This window comes from Somniosus microcephalus, chromosome 17, assembly GCF_052327205.1.
Source record: "Somniosus microcephalus isolate GS21.2 chromosome 17, FLI_Smic_1.0, whole genome shotgun sequence".
In the NCBI taxonomy this organism is placed as follows: domain Eukaryota; kingdom Metazoa; phylum Chordata; class Chondrichthyes; order Squaliformes; family Somniosidae; genus Somniosus; species Somniosus microcephalus.
The window spans coordinates 2504262-2522742 of record NC_141003.1 but is presented as its reverse complement, the minus strand read 5'-3'; the positions used below and the strand labels follow the sequence as shown (position 1 = coordinate 2522742).

The 18481-nt window shown below is 46.4% G+C and overlaps 1 protein-coding gene across 1 annotated transcript in view; it reads right to left on the bottom strand.

Moving 5' to 3' along the window:
* The window catches only part of LOC147105446 (mixed lineage kinase domain-like protein), a 132453-nt gene extending 114265 nt beyond the window's left edge, over positions 1–18188 (bottom strand). Inside the window, exon 1 of the mRNA XM_086010903.1 lies at positions 17863–18188. The gene's annotated coding sequence lies outside the window, so the exon portion shown is untranslated. The remainder of the gene's footprint in view (positions 1–17862) is intronic.
* Between the last annotated feature and the right edge of the window lie 293 nt (positions 18189–18481).

Sequence of the window (18481 nt, the reverse complement as noted above, 5' to 3'; positions counted from 1 at the left end):
TCCACAAACAGGACTGCCCTGGTAGACCCATCGTTTCAGCCTGTTCTTGCCCTACGGAACTTATCTCTTCCTATCTTGACTCTATCTTTTCTCCCCTTGTCCAGTCTCTTCCCACCTACATCCGCGACTCTTCGGACGCCCTCCGCCACTTTAACAGTTTCCAGTTTCCTGGCCCCAACCGCTTCCTTTTCACCATGGACGTGCAATCCCTCTACACCTCCATCCCCCACCCGGATGGCCTGAGGGCACTCCGCTTCTTCCTCGAACAGAGGCCCGACCAGTCCCCATCCACCACGACCCTCCTCCGCCTGGCTGAACTTGTTCTCACATTGAACAACTTCTCCTTTAACTCCACTCATTTCCTCCAAATCAAAGGTGTTGCCATGGGTACCCGCATGGGTCCTAGCTATGCCTGCCTTTTCGTGGGCTATGTGGAACAATCTTTGTTCCAGTCCTACTCGGGTCCCCTCCCTCACCTCTTTTTCCGATACATTGATGACTGTATCGGTGCCGTTTCCTGCTCTCGCCCCCGAACTTGACAATTTCATTCACTTTGCCTCCAATTTCCACCCTTCCCTCACCTTCACATGGTCCATCTCTGACTCTTCCCTTCCCTTCCTCGACTTCTCCGTCTCCATCTCTGGGGATAGGTTATCGACCAATATTTACTACAAGCCCACTGACTCCCACAGCTACCTGGACTACACTTCCTCCCACCCCGCTTCCTGTAAGGACTCTATTCCATTCTCCCAGTTTCTCCGCCTCCGCCGTATCTGCTCCGACGACGCCACCTTCCACACCAGTGCTTCCGACATGTCTTCCTTTTTCCCGCAACCGAGGATTCCCCTCTACCGTGGTTGACACTGCCCTCCGACCCGTGTCAGTTCTATCTCCCCGCACCTCTGCCCTCCCCCTGCCCCCTCCCTCCCCGGAACCACGATAGGGTTCCCCTTGTCGTCTCAACTTATCAAACCCAACCAGCCTCCCACATTCAACGGACTCATCCTCCGGCATTTCCGCTACCTCCAAAGTGATCCCACCACCAAACGTATCTTCCCCTCCCCTCCCCCTTTCAGCATTCCGCAGGGGACCGCTCTCATCCGAGACAACCCTAGTCCACTCCTCTATCACCCCAAACAGCCCTTCCCCTTCGCCTGGCACCTTCCCCGTGCAAGCGAGCGGAGATGTAACACCTGCCCCTACGTACCTCCCCCCCCTTCCCCACTGTCCAGGGCCCCAAACACCCCTTCCAGGTGAAACAGCGATTTACCTTCGTCACTTCTCGCAATCTAGTATACTGTATTCGCTGCTCACGATGCGGTCCTCCTCTACATTGGGGAGACCAAACGCAGATTGGGTGACCCGCTTTTGCGGAACACCTCCGTTCAGTTCCCGTAAGGGTGACCCCGAGCTTCCGGTCGCCTGTCATTTCAATTCACCGCTCCATTCCCACTCGGACCTCACCGTCCTTGGGCCTCTTGTACTGTTCCACGGAAGCTCAACGTAAACTCGAGGAACAGCACCTCATCTTCCGATTAGGGCAAGTCTGCAGCCTTCCGGTCTCAATATCGAGTTCAACAATTTCAGATCATAACCTCGGCCCCTATTTCATTTTCACTTATACTTTTTCCACTCCTTTCCTTTCCCCCGCCCCCTTTCCTTTTGTTTCTCTCTCACACCTGGCAGCTATCTTTTGCCCTGCCAGTACACTTTACACCTAATCACAGCCTATTACCATCTCGTCTAGCTTCTAATCTCTTTTACTTCTTTTGGTTCTTTTATTCTTTTGTCCGATCGCAGCCCCTGCCCTTCGATCTAGTTCCTTTTCTCTCCAGTTTTGAAGAAGGGTCAAACCCGAAACGTCAACTCAAATTTCTCTCCACGGATGTTGCCCTGACTTGCTGAGTTTTTTCCAGCATTTTCTGTTGTTATTTCCTCTCATCATTTCTTTGCCTCTTGTTAACAATGCAGCTTAAAAAGGGCAACGTTACATGAAATTACATAGAATTTAGCAGCACAGAAACAGACCATTCGGCACAACAAGTCTATGGAAAGGGGCGGGAGGGGAGGAAAGAACAAAAGGGAAGGTCTGTGAGAGGATGCAAGGCAGGAGAGATTAAATGACAAAAGGGATGATTATGCTCCACACGAGCCTCCTCCCACCTTACTTCAACTCACCCTAGCAACGTATATCCTTATATATTCCTTTCTCCCTCATGTACTTATCTAGCTTCCCCTTAAATGCATTTATGCTGTTCGCCTCAACCACTCCTTGTGGTAATAAGTTCTACATTCTCACCACTCTCTGAGTATAAAGAAGTTTTTTCTGAATTCCTTATTTGATTTATTAGTGACTACCTTCATATTTATAGCCCTCTAGTTTAGGATACCCCCACAAGTAGAAACATCTTCTCTACGTCTACCCTATCAAACCCTTTCATAATTTTAAAGACCTCTATCAGGTCATCCCCTCAATCTCCTTTCTAGAAAAAGAGCCCCAGCCTGTTCAGCCTTTCCTGATAATTGTACCCTCTCAGTTCTGTAAAATTACACCTTCATCTAAAAGTAAAATACTGCGGATGCTGGAAATAAAAACAGAAAATGCTGTATAATACTCAGCAGGTCAGGCAGCATCCGTGGAGAGTTAACATTTTCAGGTCAGAGATGGAACAGGTTTTAAGCAAGTACAGAGGCTGGGAAAGGGGGGAGGGGAGGAAAGAACAAAAGGGAAGGTCTGTGATAGGGTGCAAGGCAGGAGAGATTAAATGACAAAAGGGATATTGTGCAAGGCAAAAGGAGATGGTAGTGGAACAAGAAAAGGAACAAAAGATGGGTTTGGAGGAGGTTGTAAATGGGAATAGCAGAATCATTACCAACAGCTGCTATCCAGAAAAATGGAGGCAGAGGTTATGAGGTCATCTTGCATTTCATAGCACCTTCACAGCCTCAGGCTGTCCCATAGCGCTTTAAAACCAATAAAGTACTTTTGAAGTGTAGTCACTGTTGTAATGTAGGGAAAACACTGCAGCTAAATCACACACAGCAAGCTCCACAAAAAGCAATGTGTGTAATGTAGGGGAAACACTGCACAGCTAATTCACACATAGCAAGGTCCCACAAAAAAAGCAATGTGAGATAAATGACCAGATCATCTGTTTTTAGTTGATGGTTGAGGGATAAATGTTAGCCAGGACACCGGGAGAACTCCCCTGCTCTTCACAGAATAAGGCCGTGGGATCTTTTACATTCACCTGAGATTGCAGACCGAGACCTCTGTTTAACATTTCATCTGAAAGACAGCACCTCCAACTTTGCAGCACTCCCTCAGTATTGCACGAAGAGTATAGCCTAGATTTTGTGCTCAAGTTTCTGGGGTGGGATTTGAACCCACACTCTTCTGATTGCGAGGTGAGAGTGCTACCACTGAGCCACAGCTGACAACCTAGACGGTGCCATACCTCCAGCTCGAAAAGAAAGGCCGGGACCCGGATACCCCGGTTCCTGACCTCAGATGGGAAATTCTGCTCGGGGGCCTTGTGAGGGGCAGATCCTCCATCCACACCCCTTACAAACCCAGCCATGTCTGAAAGGGAGTCCCCACACTGGGAGTCCTCACTTCCTCACCTCATAAGGGATCCAGCTTAAGATTGGAGACTGGTGGGCCAAGTCGGACCAGACGTATCAGCCTCCAGAAGTGGGCCCCACTGGGGGATCCAGCCAAGGAATGATGCCTTGCCCCCTGAAGATGGGGAAATTTATATTAGTATTGGCCCCCTTATACTGGGGGCTAAAGAGAGGGATAGAATGTGGGGTCGCCAGGAGAGGAGGGCCCTAGGTGGATGTCAAAAGCATGGGGTGGGTGGGCACACAAGGTGCACCCATAATGGCAAGGGCGCCTGCTGGTCCCCTGAAAATGAAGTGCCTTCCCACCGACCGACCCGGGGAACACATCAGTGGTCGCAATCTTGGCGTAACCGGCAGGGTCGTGGCCAGCTGATCTTTGTCTCTGTGGTGTGTCTACATACTGCAAACTTAAAGGGGAGGGGAGGGTCACTAGGTAGCAATCAGGTGGACAGGAATTCTGGTGGATCTCTTTCTCCCTAGCCCAGGGTGCCAGGATCAATTATATTCATTCTAACTCAGAACAAACTGGGGATCAAACTAGCTGCAGTGAGTCAATTTGTCCACCAGCTGAGTCATTGGGGAATCCATCTGCAGTGATGATGATGCCGCACTCAAATAATAACAGGTTGAGGTGTTTTTTTTTACTATTCACATGAAAAGTGGATCTGAAATGGTGGCCAAGAGTCAAATAATCATATTTCAATTTAATGAGATACTAGGCGCAGTACTGAAGTGGAAGGAACATAGAGAGAGGAGTAGGCACATTCAGCCCCTTTAGCCTGTTCTCCCAATCTATGGGAGATCATGGCAGATCGGTACCTCAACACCATGTACCTGCCTTTCTCCATATCTCATTGATACCCTTACCTAATAAAAACCTATCAATCTCAGTTTTGAAAATTTCAATTGACTCAGCACTCACAGCTTTTTGGGGAGAAAGTTCCAGATTTTGTGTGAAAAAGTGCTTCCTGATTTCCCTCCTAAATGGCCTAGCTCTAATTTTAAGATTGTGCCACCTTTGTTCCAGATTGCCCCACCAGAGGAAATAGTTTCTCTGTATCTGTATTATCAAATTCCTTTATCATTTTAAACACCTCGATAAGATCAACCTTCTAAACTCAAGGGAATACAATCTAAGTTTATGTAACCTATCCTCATAATTTACTCTTTTAAAGTGGCTTTTTGTACCTGTCCACTAACTTTAGCGATTTGTGTACATGGATACCATAATCCTTTTGCTCTTCCACAGCTCCTAGTCTCTCCCCATTAAGAAAATATTCTGATTCATCTCTCAGATGCAAAGTGGATTACCTCACACTTCCCCACACTGAACTCCATTTGCCATAGTTATGCCCACTCATTTGCTTTGTCTATGTCCCTTTGTAACTTCTTGCTCTTATCTACACAACTTACTATGCCTCCTAACTTAGTGTCATCTACAAACTTGGATATAGAGCTCTGCATTCCTTCATCCAATTTATTAATCTAAATGGTAAAATGCTGAAGCCCCTGGGGAATACCACTTGTCACGTCACGCGAATCAGAAAATGTTTCCTTTATTCCTACTCTCTGTCTCCTACCTCCCAAACAACTACCTACCCACATCACAAGGCTACCTCCAATTCTCTGCATTCTCATTTTTGACAATATTCTCTTGTGTGGAACCTTATCTTTTGAAAGTCCATGCAAACAACATTCATGAACACTCCCCTATCCGCCATGCTAGTGACCCCCTCAAAAAATTCAACTAGATTAGTCAGACATGAGCTACCCTTCACAAATCCATGCTGAACAGCCAGTTGTCGTGGTGCATATAGGCACCAACGATATAGGTAAAAAGCGGGATGAGGTCCTAAAAGCGGAATATAGGGAGTTAGGAGGTAAATTAAAAAATAGGACCTCAAAGGTAGTAATCTCAGGATTGCTACCAGTGCCATGTGCTAGTCAGAGTAGAAATAGAAGGATATTTCAGATGAATACGTGGCTAGAGGAATGGTGCAAAGGGGAGGGATTCAAGTTCCTGGGACATTGGAACCGGTTCTGGGGGAGGTGGGACCAGTTCAAACCGGACGGTTTGCATCTGGGCAGGGCTGGAACCGATGTCCTAGGGGGAGTGTTTGCTAGTGCTCTGGGGGAGGGTTTAAACTAAAATGGCAGGGGGTTGGGAACCTGAGCAGGGACACAGAGGAAAGGGAAACAAGGATAAAAGCAAAAGATAGGAAGGAGAAAAACAAAAGTGTCAGTCAGAGAAATCAACGGTTTAAATCAAACGTGGCCACAGTAAATAATAATTCTAATAGGTCTAAGAGCGTTAAAAAAACAAGCCTGAAGGCTTTGTGTCTTAATGCGAGGAGCATTCGTAATAAGGTGGATGAATTGGCTGTGCAAATAGAGGTAAACGAATATGTTTTGGTTGGGATTACAGAAACATGACTCAAGGATGGCCAAGGCTGGGAACTCAACATCCAGGGGTATTCGATATTCAGGAAAGATAGGCAAAAAGGAAAGGGAGGTGGGGTAGCATTACTGGTTAAAGAAGGGATTAACACAATTGTAAGGAAGGATATTAGCTCTGATGATGTGGAATCTGTATGGGTAGAATTGAGAAATACTAAGGGGCAGAAAACGTTAGTGGGAGTGGTATATAGACCTCCAAACAGTAAGGCGGAGGTTGGGGATGGCATTAAAAGGGAAATTAAAGAAGCGTGCAATAAGGGCACAGCAGTCATCATGGGTGACTTTAATCTACATATAGATTGGGCTAACCAAATTAGTAACAATACTGTGGAGGAGGAATTCCTGGAGTGTTTACGGGATGGTTTCCTGGACCAACATGTCGAGGAACCAACCAGAGATCAGGCCATCTTAGACTGGGTATTATGTAACGAGAAAGGATTAATTAGCAATCTTGTTGTACGAGGCCCCTTGGGTCGGAGCGATCATAATATGATCGAATTCTTCATTAAGATGGAGAATGAAGTAGTTGACTCAGAGACTAGGGTCCTAAATTTAAACAAAGGAAACTATGATGGTCTGAGGAGCGAGTTGGGTAGGATTGATTGGAGAATGTCACTCAAAGGGTTGACGGTGGATAGGCAATGGCAAACATTCAAAGACCGAATGGATGAACTACAGAATTTGTTCATCCCAGTTTGGCATAAAAATAAAACAAAAAAGGTGATTCAACCGTGGCTAACAAGGGAAATTAGGGATAGCATAACATCCAAGGAGAGGACATATAAATTGGCCAGAAAAAGCAATAATCCTGAGGACTGGGAGCAGTTTAGGATTCAACAAAGGAGGACAAAGGGATTAATTAAGAAGGGGAAAATAGAATATGAGAGTAAGCTTGCAGGGAACATAAAAACTGACTGTAAAAGCTTTTATAGATATGTGAAGAGAAAAAGATTGGTGAAGTCAAGCGTAGGTCCCTTGCAGTCAGAATCAGGGGGATTTATAATGGGGAACAAAGAAATGGCAGACCAACTAAATACATATTTTGGTTCTGTCTTCACAAAGGAGGACACAAATAACCTCCCAGAGATGCCGGGGAACATAGGGTCTGATGAAAGGGTGGAACTGAAAGAAGTCAGTATTTGTAGGGAAATGGTGTTAGGAAAATTGATGGGACTGAAGGCCGATAAATCCCCAGGGCCTGATAATCTACATCCTAGGATACTTAAGGAAGTGGCCCTAGAAATAGTAGATGCATTGCTGGTCATCTTCCAGAACTCGATAGAATCTGGAACAGTACCCATGGATTGGAGGGTAGCTAATGTTACCCCACTATTCAAAAAAGGTGGTAGAGGAAAAGCGGGTAATTATAGACCGGTAAGCCTGACATCAGTAGTGGGGAAAATGCTAGAGTCCATTATAAAAGATGCAATAGCAGAGCACTTGGAAAGCAGCGACAGGATCGGACAAAGTCAACATGGATTTACAAAAGGTAAATCGTGCTTGACTAATCTACTGGAATTTTTTGAGGATGTAACTGGTAAAATAAATAAGGGAGAACCAGTGGATGTGGTGTATTTGGACTTTCAGAAGGCTTTCGATAAGGTCCCGCATAAGAGATTAGCGTGCAAAATTAAGGCACATGGGATTGGGGGCAAGGTATTGACTTGGATAGAGAACTGGTTGGCGGATAGAAAGCAGAGAGTTGGAATAAACGGGTCGTTTTCCGAGTGGCAGGCAGTGACTAGTGGGGTACCGCAAGGATCGGTCCTAGGACCCCAGCTGTTCACAATATACATTAATGATCTGAACGAGGGAATTGGATGTAATATCTCCAAATTTGCAGACGACACAAAGCTGGGTGGGAGGGTATGCTGTGAGGAGGATGTCGTGAAACTCCAGTACAATTTGGACAGGTTGGGTGATTGGGCAGAAACATGGCAAATGCACTATAATGTGGATAAATGTGAGGTTATCCACTTTGGTGGCAAAAAGAGGAAGGCAGATTATTATTTGAATGGCAATAGATTGGGAGAAAGGGAAGTGCAAAGAGACCTGGGTGTTCTTGTGCACCAGTCGCTGAAGGTAAGCATGCAGGTGCAGCAGGCGGTTAAGAAGGCAAATGGTATGTTGGCCTTCGTAGCAAGAGGGTTCGAGTACAGGAACAAGGATGTCTTGCTGCAGTTGTACAGGGCCTTGGTGAGACTGCACCTTGAGTATTGTGTGCAGTTTTGGTCGCCTTATCTGAGGAAGGACGTTCTTGCCATGGAAGGAGTGCAGCGACGATTCACCAGGCTGATACCTGGGATGGCAGGAATGACGTATGAGGAGAGATTGTGTCAATTGGGCTTATACTCACTGGAGTTTAGAAGATTGAGAGGGGATCTCATCGAAACCTATTAAATTCTGTCAGGCCTGGACAGACTAGATGCAGGAAGGATGTTTCTGATGGCCGGGGAGTCCAGAACCAGGGGTCATAGTCTAAGGATAAGGGGTAAGCCATTTAGGACTGAAATGAGGAGGAATTTCTTCACCCAGAGAGTGGTGAACCTGTGGAATTCTCTGCCACAGAGGGCGGTGGAGGCCAGTTCATTAAATATATTCAAGAAGGAGTTGGATATATTTCTTAACGCTAAAGGGATCAAGGGATATGGGGAGAAGGCAGGGACAGGGTACTGAATTTGGATGATTAGCCATGATCTCATTGAATGGTGGAGCAGGCTTGAAGGGCCGAATGGCCTACTCCTACTCCTATCTTCTATGTTTCTATGACTCTCTTTGATCATCTCACACTTGTCCAACTGCTCAGTCATTCTGTCCCTGATGATAGATTCTAGTAACTTACCAACAACTGATGTTAAACTGATAAATAGGTGAGCTCCTTCAACTGCTGGAACTCTGCTGAATCTTCATCTCTATCACTGGATTCCTCGTGGACAGGACTTTGTTGACTACACAGTTTGACTCAGCGGCTGTGGCACTGCTTTGTTTTTCAGTCACTTCAAGTCTTAAGCTGCGGAATTCTTTTGTCAATTAGTTTCCGATCTCCTGGACTTCTCCAGCCACCTAGACTATATTTCTGCTTTGAACTACATTGGATTATACTGCGTTTCTGCACTGGATTACACTGTAAGACTTAACTGCTGTGTCTCTATCTCTGAAAAGGTACCTTTAAACTTCTGGCTGTGTGTCTGCTGAACTGGTTCTACTGGTTTTTCAGCTCTGCTGGCTTGTAGGTAACAGCTCCACTTGCTGTTTGGTGACTCGTTTTACCAGTTTTCAGCTTTGCTAAATAAGCGGGGGAGGGTCCCGGTGGAGAGAAATGTAGAATGCTAAAGAGAAAGGACAAGGAAGCAGTGCAGGAAAGTGAATGGGGTAAGGACAACCAGATTGTGTCAGGAAGGGACAGAGCGTACAAACAAAGGAGTGCACTAACAAATAAGGTCTGGGTAAGAAAAAATGGTAAGACAAATAGTGCCATAGTACAAAAAAATGTTAAGATGTCTAAAAATGTTAAAAAGACAAATCTAAAGGCACTGTATCTGAATGCACGAAGCATTCATAATAAGGTAGACGAATTAACAGCGCAAATAGATGTAAACGGATATGATATAATTGCAATTACGGAGACATGGCTGCAGGGTGACCAAGGCTGGGAGCTGAATATCCAAGGATATTCGATATTTAGAAAAGACAGGCAAAAATGAAAAGGAGGTGGCATTGTTCGTAAAGGATGAAATCAGAGCAATAGTGAGAAAGGATATTGGCTCAGAAAATCAAGATGTAGAATGAGTCTGGGTGGAGCTAAGAAACACCAAGGGGCAGAAAACATTGGTGGGAGTTGTCAGAATTGGCCTGCAAACAGTAGTGGTAATATAGGGGATGGCATCAAACAGGAAATTAGAGATGGCATCAAACAGGAAATTAGAGATGCATATAACAAGGGTACTACATAGAAACATAGAAGATAGGAGCAGGAGTAGGCCATTCGGCCCCTCGAGCCTGCTCCTCCATTCAATGAGATCATGGCTGATCATCCAAATTCAGTACCCTGTCCCTGCCTTCTCCCCATATCCTTTGATCCCTTTAGCCTTAAGAAATATATCTAACTCCTTCTTGAATATATTTAATGAATTGGCCTCAACTGCCTTCTGTGGTAGAGAATTCCACAGATTCACCACTCTCCGGGTGAAGAAATTCCTCCTCATCTCTGTCCTAAATGGCTTACCCCTTATCCTTAGACTGTGACCCCTGGTTCTGAACTCCCCAGCCATCGGGAACATCCTTCCTGCATCTAGTCTGTCTAGTCCTGTTAAAATATAATAAGTTTCAATGAGATCCCATCTCATTCTTCTAAACTCTAGCGAACACAAGCCCAATCGACCCAATCTCTCTTCATACGTCATTCCTGCCAACCCAGGTATCAGTCTGGTGAATCTTCGCTGCACTCCCTCCATGGCAAGAACATCCTTCCTCAGATAAGGCGACCAAAACTGCACACAATACGCAAGGTGTGGTCTCACCAAGGCCCTGTACAACTGCAGCAAGACATCCTTGTTCCTGTACTCGAACCCTCTCGCTACGAAGGCCAACATACCATTTGCCTTCTTAACCGCCTGCTGCACCTGCATGCTTACCTTCAGCGACTGGTGCACAAGGACACCCAGGTCTCGTTGCACTTCCCCTTCTCCCAATCTATTGCCGTTCAGATAATAATCTGCCTTCCTGTTTTTGCCACCAAAGTGGAAAACCTCGCATTTATCCACATTATACTGCATCTGCCATGCATCTGCCCAATCACCCAACCTGTCCAAATCATACTGGAGTTTCTCGGCATCCTCCTCACAGCACACACGCCCACCCAGCTTTGTGTCGTCTGCAAACTTGGAGATATTACATCTCGTTCCCTCGTCTAGATTATTAATATATATTGTGAATAGCTGGGGTCCAAGGACCAATCCCTGCAGTACCCCACTAGTCACTGCCTGCCACTCGGAAAAGACCCGTTTATTCCATCTCTTTGCTTCCTGTCTGCCAACCAGTTCTCTACCCAAGTCAGTACCTTGCCCCCAATCCCATGTGCCTTAACTTTACACGCTAGTCTCTTATGCGGGACCTTATCGAAAGCCTTCTGAAAGTCCAAATACACCACATCCACTGGTTCTCCCTTATCTATTTTACCAGTTACATCCTCAAAAAATTCCAGTAGATTAGTCAAGCACGATTTACCTTTTGTAAATCCATGTTGACTTTGTCCGATCCTGTCACTGTTTTCCAAGTGCTCTGCTATTACATCTTTTATAATGGACTCTAGCATTTTCCCCACTACTGATGTCAGGCTTACCGGTCTATAATTCCCCGTTTTCTCTCTACCACCTTTTTTGAATAGTGAGGTTCCAGTAATCATGGGTGACTTTAATCTACATACGGACTGACCAAACCAAATTAATACTGTGGAGGATGAGTTCCTGGAGTGTGTACGAGATGGTTTTTTAGACCAGTATGTTGAGGAGCCAACTAGGGAACAGGCTATCCTAGATTGAGTATTGTGCAATGAGAAGGGGTTAATTAATAACCTTGTTCTGCGGGGTCCTTTAGGGAAGAGTGACCATAACATAATAGAATTCTTCATTAAGATGGAAAGTGAAGAAGTCCAATCCGAAACTATGGTCCTAAATCTAAACAAAGGAAACTATGAAGGTATGAGGAGTGAGTTGGCTATGATAGATTGGGGAGCTTCATTAAAAGGCATGATGGTGGATAGGCAATGGCTAACATTTAAGGAACAAATGCATGAATTGCAACAGTTATACATTCCTTTCTGATGCAAAAACACAAAAGGAAAAGCAGCCCAACCTTGGCTAACAAAAGAAATTAAGGATAGTATTAGATCCAAAGAGGAGACATATAAAGTTGCCAGAAAAAGTAGCAAGCCTGAAGATTGGGAGCAGTTTAGAGTTGAGCAATAAAGAACGAAGAGATTGATTAAGAGGGGAAAAATTGAGTATGAGAGTAAACTTGCAAGCTTCTACAAGTATGTAAAAAGAAAAAGATTAGTGAAGACAAATGTAGGTCCCTTACAGTCAGAAACGGGAGAATCTATAATGGGGAACAAGGAATTGTCAGAGCAATTAAACAAATACTTTGGTTCTGTCTTCACGGAAGAGGACACAAATAACTTCCCTGAAATGCTAGGGAACCAAGGGTCTAGTGAGAAGGAGGAATTAAAGGAAATTAGTATTAGAAAAAAAATAGCGCTGGAGAAATTAATGGGACTGAAAGCCGATAAATCCCCAGGGCCTGATAATCTGTATCCCAAAGTACTGAAAGAGGTAGCCATGGAAGTAGTGGATGCATTGGTTGTCATCTTCCAAAATTCTATAGATTATGGAACAGTCCCTGTCGATTGGAGGGTGGCAAATGTAACCCCATTATTTAAAAAAGGAGGGAGAGAAGACAGGGAACTACAGACTGGTTAGCCTAACATCAGTAGTCAGGAAAATGCTAGAGTCTATTATAAAGGATGTGATAACAGGACACTTAGAAAATATCAACAGGATTAGACAAAGTCAACATGGTTTTATGAAAGGGAAATCGTGTTTGCCAAACCTACTGGAGTTTTTTGAGGATGTAACTGGTAGAATAGATAAGGGAGAACCAGTGGATGTGGTGTATTTGAATTTTCAGAAGGCCTTTGATAAAGTCCCACATAAGAGGTTAGTGTGCAAAATTAAAGCACATGGGATTTGGGGTAATATATTGGCATGGATTGAAAATTGGTTAACAGACAGGAAACAGAGAGTAGGAATAAATGGGTCTTTTTCGGGGTGGCAGGCGGTGAATAGTGGGGTACTGCAGGGATCAGTGCTTGGGCCCCAGCTATTCACAATACATATCAATGATTTGGATGAGGGAACCAAATGTAATATTTCCAAGTTTGCTGATGGCACAAAAGTAGGTGGGATTGTGAGTTGTGAGGAGGATGCAGAGGCTTCAAGGCAATTTAGACAAGTTGAGTGAGTGGGCAAATACATGGCAGATGCAGTATAACGTGGATAAATGTGAAGTTATCCACTTTGGTAGGAAAAACAGAAAGGCAGAGTATTATTTAAATGGTCATAGATTGGGAAATGTTGATATACAAAGGGACCAGGGTGTCCTTGTACACCAGTCACTGAAAGCAAACATGCAGCTGCAGCATGCAGTTAGGAAGGCAAATGGTATGTTGGCCTTCATTGCAAGAGGATTTGAGTACAGGAGCAAGGATGTCTTACTACAGTTATACAGGGCCTTGGTGAGACCACACCTGGAGAACTGTGTGCAGTTTTGGTCTCCTTACCTAAGAAAGGATATACTTGCCATAGAGGGAGTGCAGCGAAGGTTCACCAGACTGATTCCTGGGATGGTAGGACAGTCGTATGAGGAGAGATTGGGTCGACTAGGCCTGTATTCACTAGAGTTTAGAAGAATGAGAAGGGATCTCATTGAAACATATAAAATTCTGACAGGGCTAGACAGACTGGATGCAGGGAGGATGTTTCCCCTGACTGGGGGGTCTAGAACGAGGGGTCACAGTCTCAGGATATTGGGTAGGACATTTAGGATTGCGATGAGGAGAAATTTCTTCACTCAGAGGGTGGTGAACTTGTGGAATTCTCTACCACAGAAGGCTGTGGATGCCAAGTCATTGAATATATTTAAGAAGGAGATAGATAGATTTCTAGACACAAAATGCATCAAGGGGTATGGGGAGAGAGCAGGAATATGGTATTGAGATAGAGGATCAGCCATAATCATATTGAATGGCGGAGCAAGCTCGAAGGGCCGAATGGCCTACTCCTGCTCCTATTTTTCTATGTTTCTAGTTTTACTTTTTCTCCGCCGCTTTGATCTACGGTGACCTCCAACTTGCGTCAATTTAGTCATAATCTTTCTGCATCGCTACCGACTCTCATTCCTACAGCAACAACCTCCATCCTCGAACTCTCCACCCTTCAAATAGCTTCTGGACTTCACTCACCTGCTTTGGACAGCGATTCGTCGATGCTCCGTACCGGCCCCATCCTGCTCACGTCAGCTTGTCCTTCCATGGGACCTCTGACTTTGACCCTGGCCTTCCTACTATTGTCCCCAACCTATTCCCTGCTACCAGGAAATATGCATTCCATTAATTATTGCATTTAAACAGGCCTATGTGACCTGAGCTTTTCCTGTGTCCATTCACGTGCGCACTTTGGCTGCCGCTCTGGACTGGAGCCATTCCACTTTTTCCCCCTATTTTCCTTTTCTCTCTATCCCTCCCTGAAAGCACTCTCCTGTCATCATGCCTCCTTTCATCTCTCCTCTCTCGGATACACCACCCTCCCAAATCCCTACCCCAATCCTTCATTACTCTTCGACCTTCCTACTCTCCTGCTGCCATCCCAGGCTGCGCTCCCTCTTAGATAAGCCCACAGTTTCCCTCTGTGCCTCTCTTGGCATCCTACGAAGGGCCCATCGAGGCATTCGTCACTGCCGCCTTATGAGCAGCAACCCCAACTGTCCCATCCTACTCTCTCGCCGACCTTCCCGCCCAGCGCACCCACTGGGGGCAAATCTTGCCAATCTCTTCCCCATCCAACTCATCCCCCCCAGCGCTGACCCTGTGGACACTGGCAGTGGGGCAGCCATCACTGACCCTCTCCGCATCTCCCTACAGAATGTCTGTTCACTTGCGAACAAGGCCCTTGCCATCCATGAGCTTATCATGGATGATTGCATTGATATCATGGCCCTGACGGAAACTTGGTTGAGGGGTGATGACACCTTACCCTTAAATGAAGCCTCCACACCTGGCTACACTTTCCACCACTTGCCCCGCTCAGGCCGCCATGGTGGCGGTGTGGCTCTCAACACCAAATCACACCTTGGTCTATCCCCCTATTCCTTCGGCAGTTTCTCCTCCTTTGAGCATCTCACCTTATTCCACCCGTCTCACCTCTCATTTAAAATTCCTGTTCTCTACCGCCCACCCAAGTACCCTAAAAATGTTATTACTGAGATATCATCACTGTTCTCCTCCCTCAGCCTCTGCACCGAACGACTTCTCATCTTCCATGATTTCAACCTCCAACTCAATTCATCATGCTCTCTCTCCTCTGAGTTCACTAACCTCCTATCCTCCCTTAATCTCTCCCTCCATGTAAACTCCCCAACCCAAATTCACGGCCACCCCCTCGACCATGCCATCTCTTGTGGCCTTGCTACTCCCATCGTGTCAATTGCAGATAAGGCTATCTCTGACCACTTCCTTGTATCGTTCTCCACCCACATCCCACTTCTACCCACCCCCCCCCAACCCTACTTTCTTCTGTGTCCGCCCCTGGAAAAAACTCTCTTACAACTGCACTTATGAAATCCCAACTGTCCAGCCTCTGGCCCTCCATTCACCATGACATTTCTGCAGCTACCGATCTGCTCAACCACACCCTCACCACTATCTTTGATGCCCTAGTCCCTACTGCTGCCTTATGAGCAGCAACCCCAACTGTCCCATCCTACTCTCTCACCGACCTTCCCGCCCAGCGCACCCACTGGGGGCAAATCTTGCCAATCTCTTCCCCATCCAACTCATCCTCCCCAGCACTGACCCTGTGGACACTGGCAGTGGGGCAGCCATCACTGACCCTCTCCGCATCTCCCTACAAAATGTCTGTTCACTTGTGAACAAGGCCCTTGCCATCCATGAGCTTATCGTGGATGATTGCATTGATATCATGGCCCTGACGGAAACTTGGTTGAGGGGTGATGACACCTTACCCTTAAATGAAGCCTCCCCACCTGGCTACACTTTCCACCCTGGCCGTTCCCCCTGGTACGGTTCTTATCTTTGCTCCCTTAAGTCCAAAGGATGCAGGTTCGAATGGATATGGCGGACAACTGGTTTAGCCATTCACCGCCAGATCTGGCTGGACCACATAAAGCACTATTGGGCCCTGCTCTCGTCTGCCAAAATTGCTCACTATTCCAGAATCATTCTGGAATGCAAAGATAAACCCCGGCTCCTATTCTCTACTGCTAACCATCTTCTTAAACCCCTCTCCCCTGCCTCCTCCACCCTCACCTCCGACAACAAATGTGAGGAGCTCATGGACTTTTTTGTCTCTAAGATTGAGACCATCCGTTCAGCTGCCTCTGCCACTTCCCTTCCTTCCCCTAGCCCACTGGGCCAAAATTCCTCTCAGTTTCCCCCCTGCCCTAGCCCTGAACTCACATCTTTCTCCAGTTTCTCTCCGATCTCCCTTCATGACCTCTTTACGCTCATCTTGTCTATGAGACCCACCTCCTGCTCCCTCAACCCTATTACCACCAAACTGCTGACCACCCAACTTCCTTTTCTGGCTCCCGTGTTAGTTGATATTGTTAACGGTTCTCTCTCTTCAGGTACTGTCCCCCCACCAAAAAAAAATCTGCAGATCAGCCATGATCTCATTGAATGGCAGAGCAGGCTCAAGGGGCTGAATGGCCGACTCCTGTTCCTATGTTCCGATGGCCTTCTTCTGTGCTATAATTCTACGGTTCAGACAGAAGGGACTTTCATTCTATCAGTCCGGGCTGGATTTGAACCCTAATGTTGTGCAGCACATAACCCACTGCACAGCCCACTCCCACCCCGAGAAAACCATAATTCTGGTATTTTAAGTAGAATGATTTTTGAGGGTCTCTCTAGCCTTCAGTGGTTGTGATAAATTACTAGAAATGGGTCATGACCATTTCGCAGGGTGTTACTGAGCTGTGGGGAGCAGAATTCCCAGGTTTGATCCTGAGTGTGATCTAAAGGAGCTGAGGTCAGGGTCCTCCAGTAGGCTTCCGCACCCTTAGCTAAGAAGGAATAAAAATCAATCTGGGTTTCTATTGCTGATCATGGTTCTGTGACTCCTGTTTTAAACTACTCACATGGGGGTGATGCCTGCCTATAGCAGTAGCTGACCTACACCCATTGTCCAAGCTCACGGCTGAAGGATGGCCACCTGGGCAATGTATGAGAGGGCTACCAGCGCAAGTGGCATTGTATCCCATCATAAAAAGGCACAGGCCCTTTAACGCTGAAAAGCTGGGGTGAAATGAATTTTAACAAGAGCCCAATTACTTTTCAAAGAGGGCAATCAAAGCTTCAGAATGACGAAATATCCGTGGCGCTGTGGCTCCTGTCACCTCCAGCTCTCAGGATCCCCCCACTCCCCCCGCCGCAAGCAACTGAAGTGTTTAAGACTCCATTAACCAGGCCACTTTAGACCCTAAACAGCAGATGCTGAACACATGTTCCAGACTAAGATATTGGCAACATTGACATTCAGAGCTTCAGGGAAGGACTGGAGGAGCAGCTGCACTTTGTAGCTGTGAAACTTTTACCTTTTCTTTCCTCCCAGCATTTATTGCTCATTCCTCCACATTATTTTGAATGCTCTTATGATTTTTTGCTCTCCTGGGTTGCTCCCAGTATTGTCCAGGAAGTTGATCTTCAATTCCTGGAAACCCCAGGGTCATCCTCGAAGGAACTTGGATCCCGAGTCACTGAACTGAATTAAGAGACTGTTAGGAGTCCCAGCCCCCTTCCTTAGTCACTCCATGCACCCCCGCCCCCTCCCCACCCCACGCCAATCGCCCACCAGCCTGAGTTTGGAACTGATTTGTTTTCAGACTGGACACAAGAAAGGGTCGAGGGACGAGCACAGCCTGGGATGGTCTTTGTACAATAAGGGAATGCTACCCGGGGGCCAGGATCCAGATAAAGCTGGCAGTTACCTGTTGGAAGGCTGCTTCGGCTCCTGTCTGGGCTACAATGTGTTGCAGAAAGGCAGACTTATCCGATTCACTCCGCTTCCGTGGTGTCAGTCACTGAACTTCCTGAAAGCTTCTGTTTCAGCTTCGCAAGCGCTCTGCTCTGCTTTCGTTTCTATTCCTCTTTTCGTTTTCTCTGAGTCACTGTCACTTTTCAGATGTTTTTTCTCTGACTGGATTAATTCCAGAGGACTTCCTTCCAAGTCGTACACCAATTCCCCCGATCTCACATCCGAGGATCTGTTTGGAGATCTGTCAATCCAAGTCGCCACTACCAGCGGATCTTAGCTGGGTTTTGTTTAAATTCGTTTATGGGATGTGGGCGTCGCTGATTGCCCTTGCGAAGGTGGTGGTGAGCCGCCTTCTTGAACTGCTGCAGTCCCTGTGGTGAAGGTACTCCCACAGTGCTGTTAGGGAGAGAGTGCCAGGATTTTGACCCAGCGACAATGAAGGATCAGCGATCTATTTCCAAGTCAGGATGGTGTGTGACTTGGAGGGGAACTTGGGGGTGGTGGTGTTCCCATGCGCCTGCTGCCCTTGTCCTTCTAGGTGGAAGAGGTCGTGAGTTTGGGAGGTGCTGCCG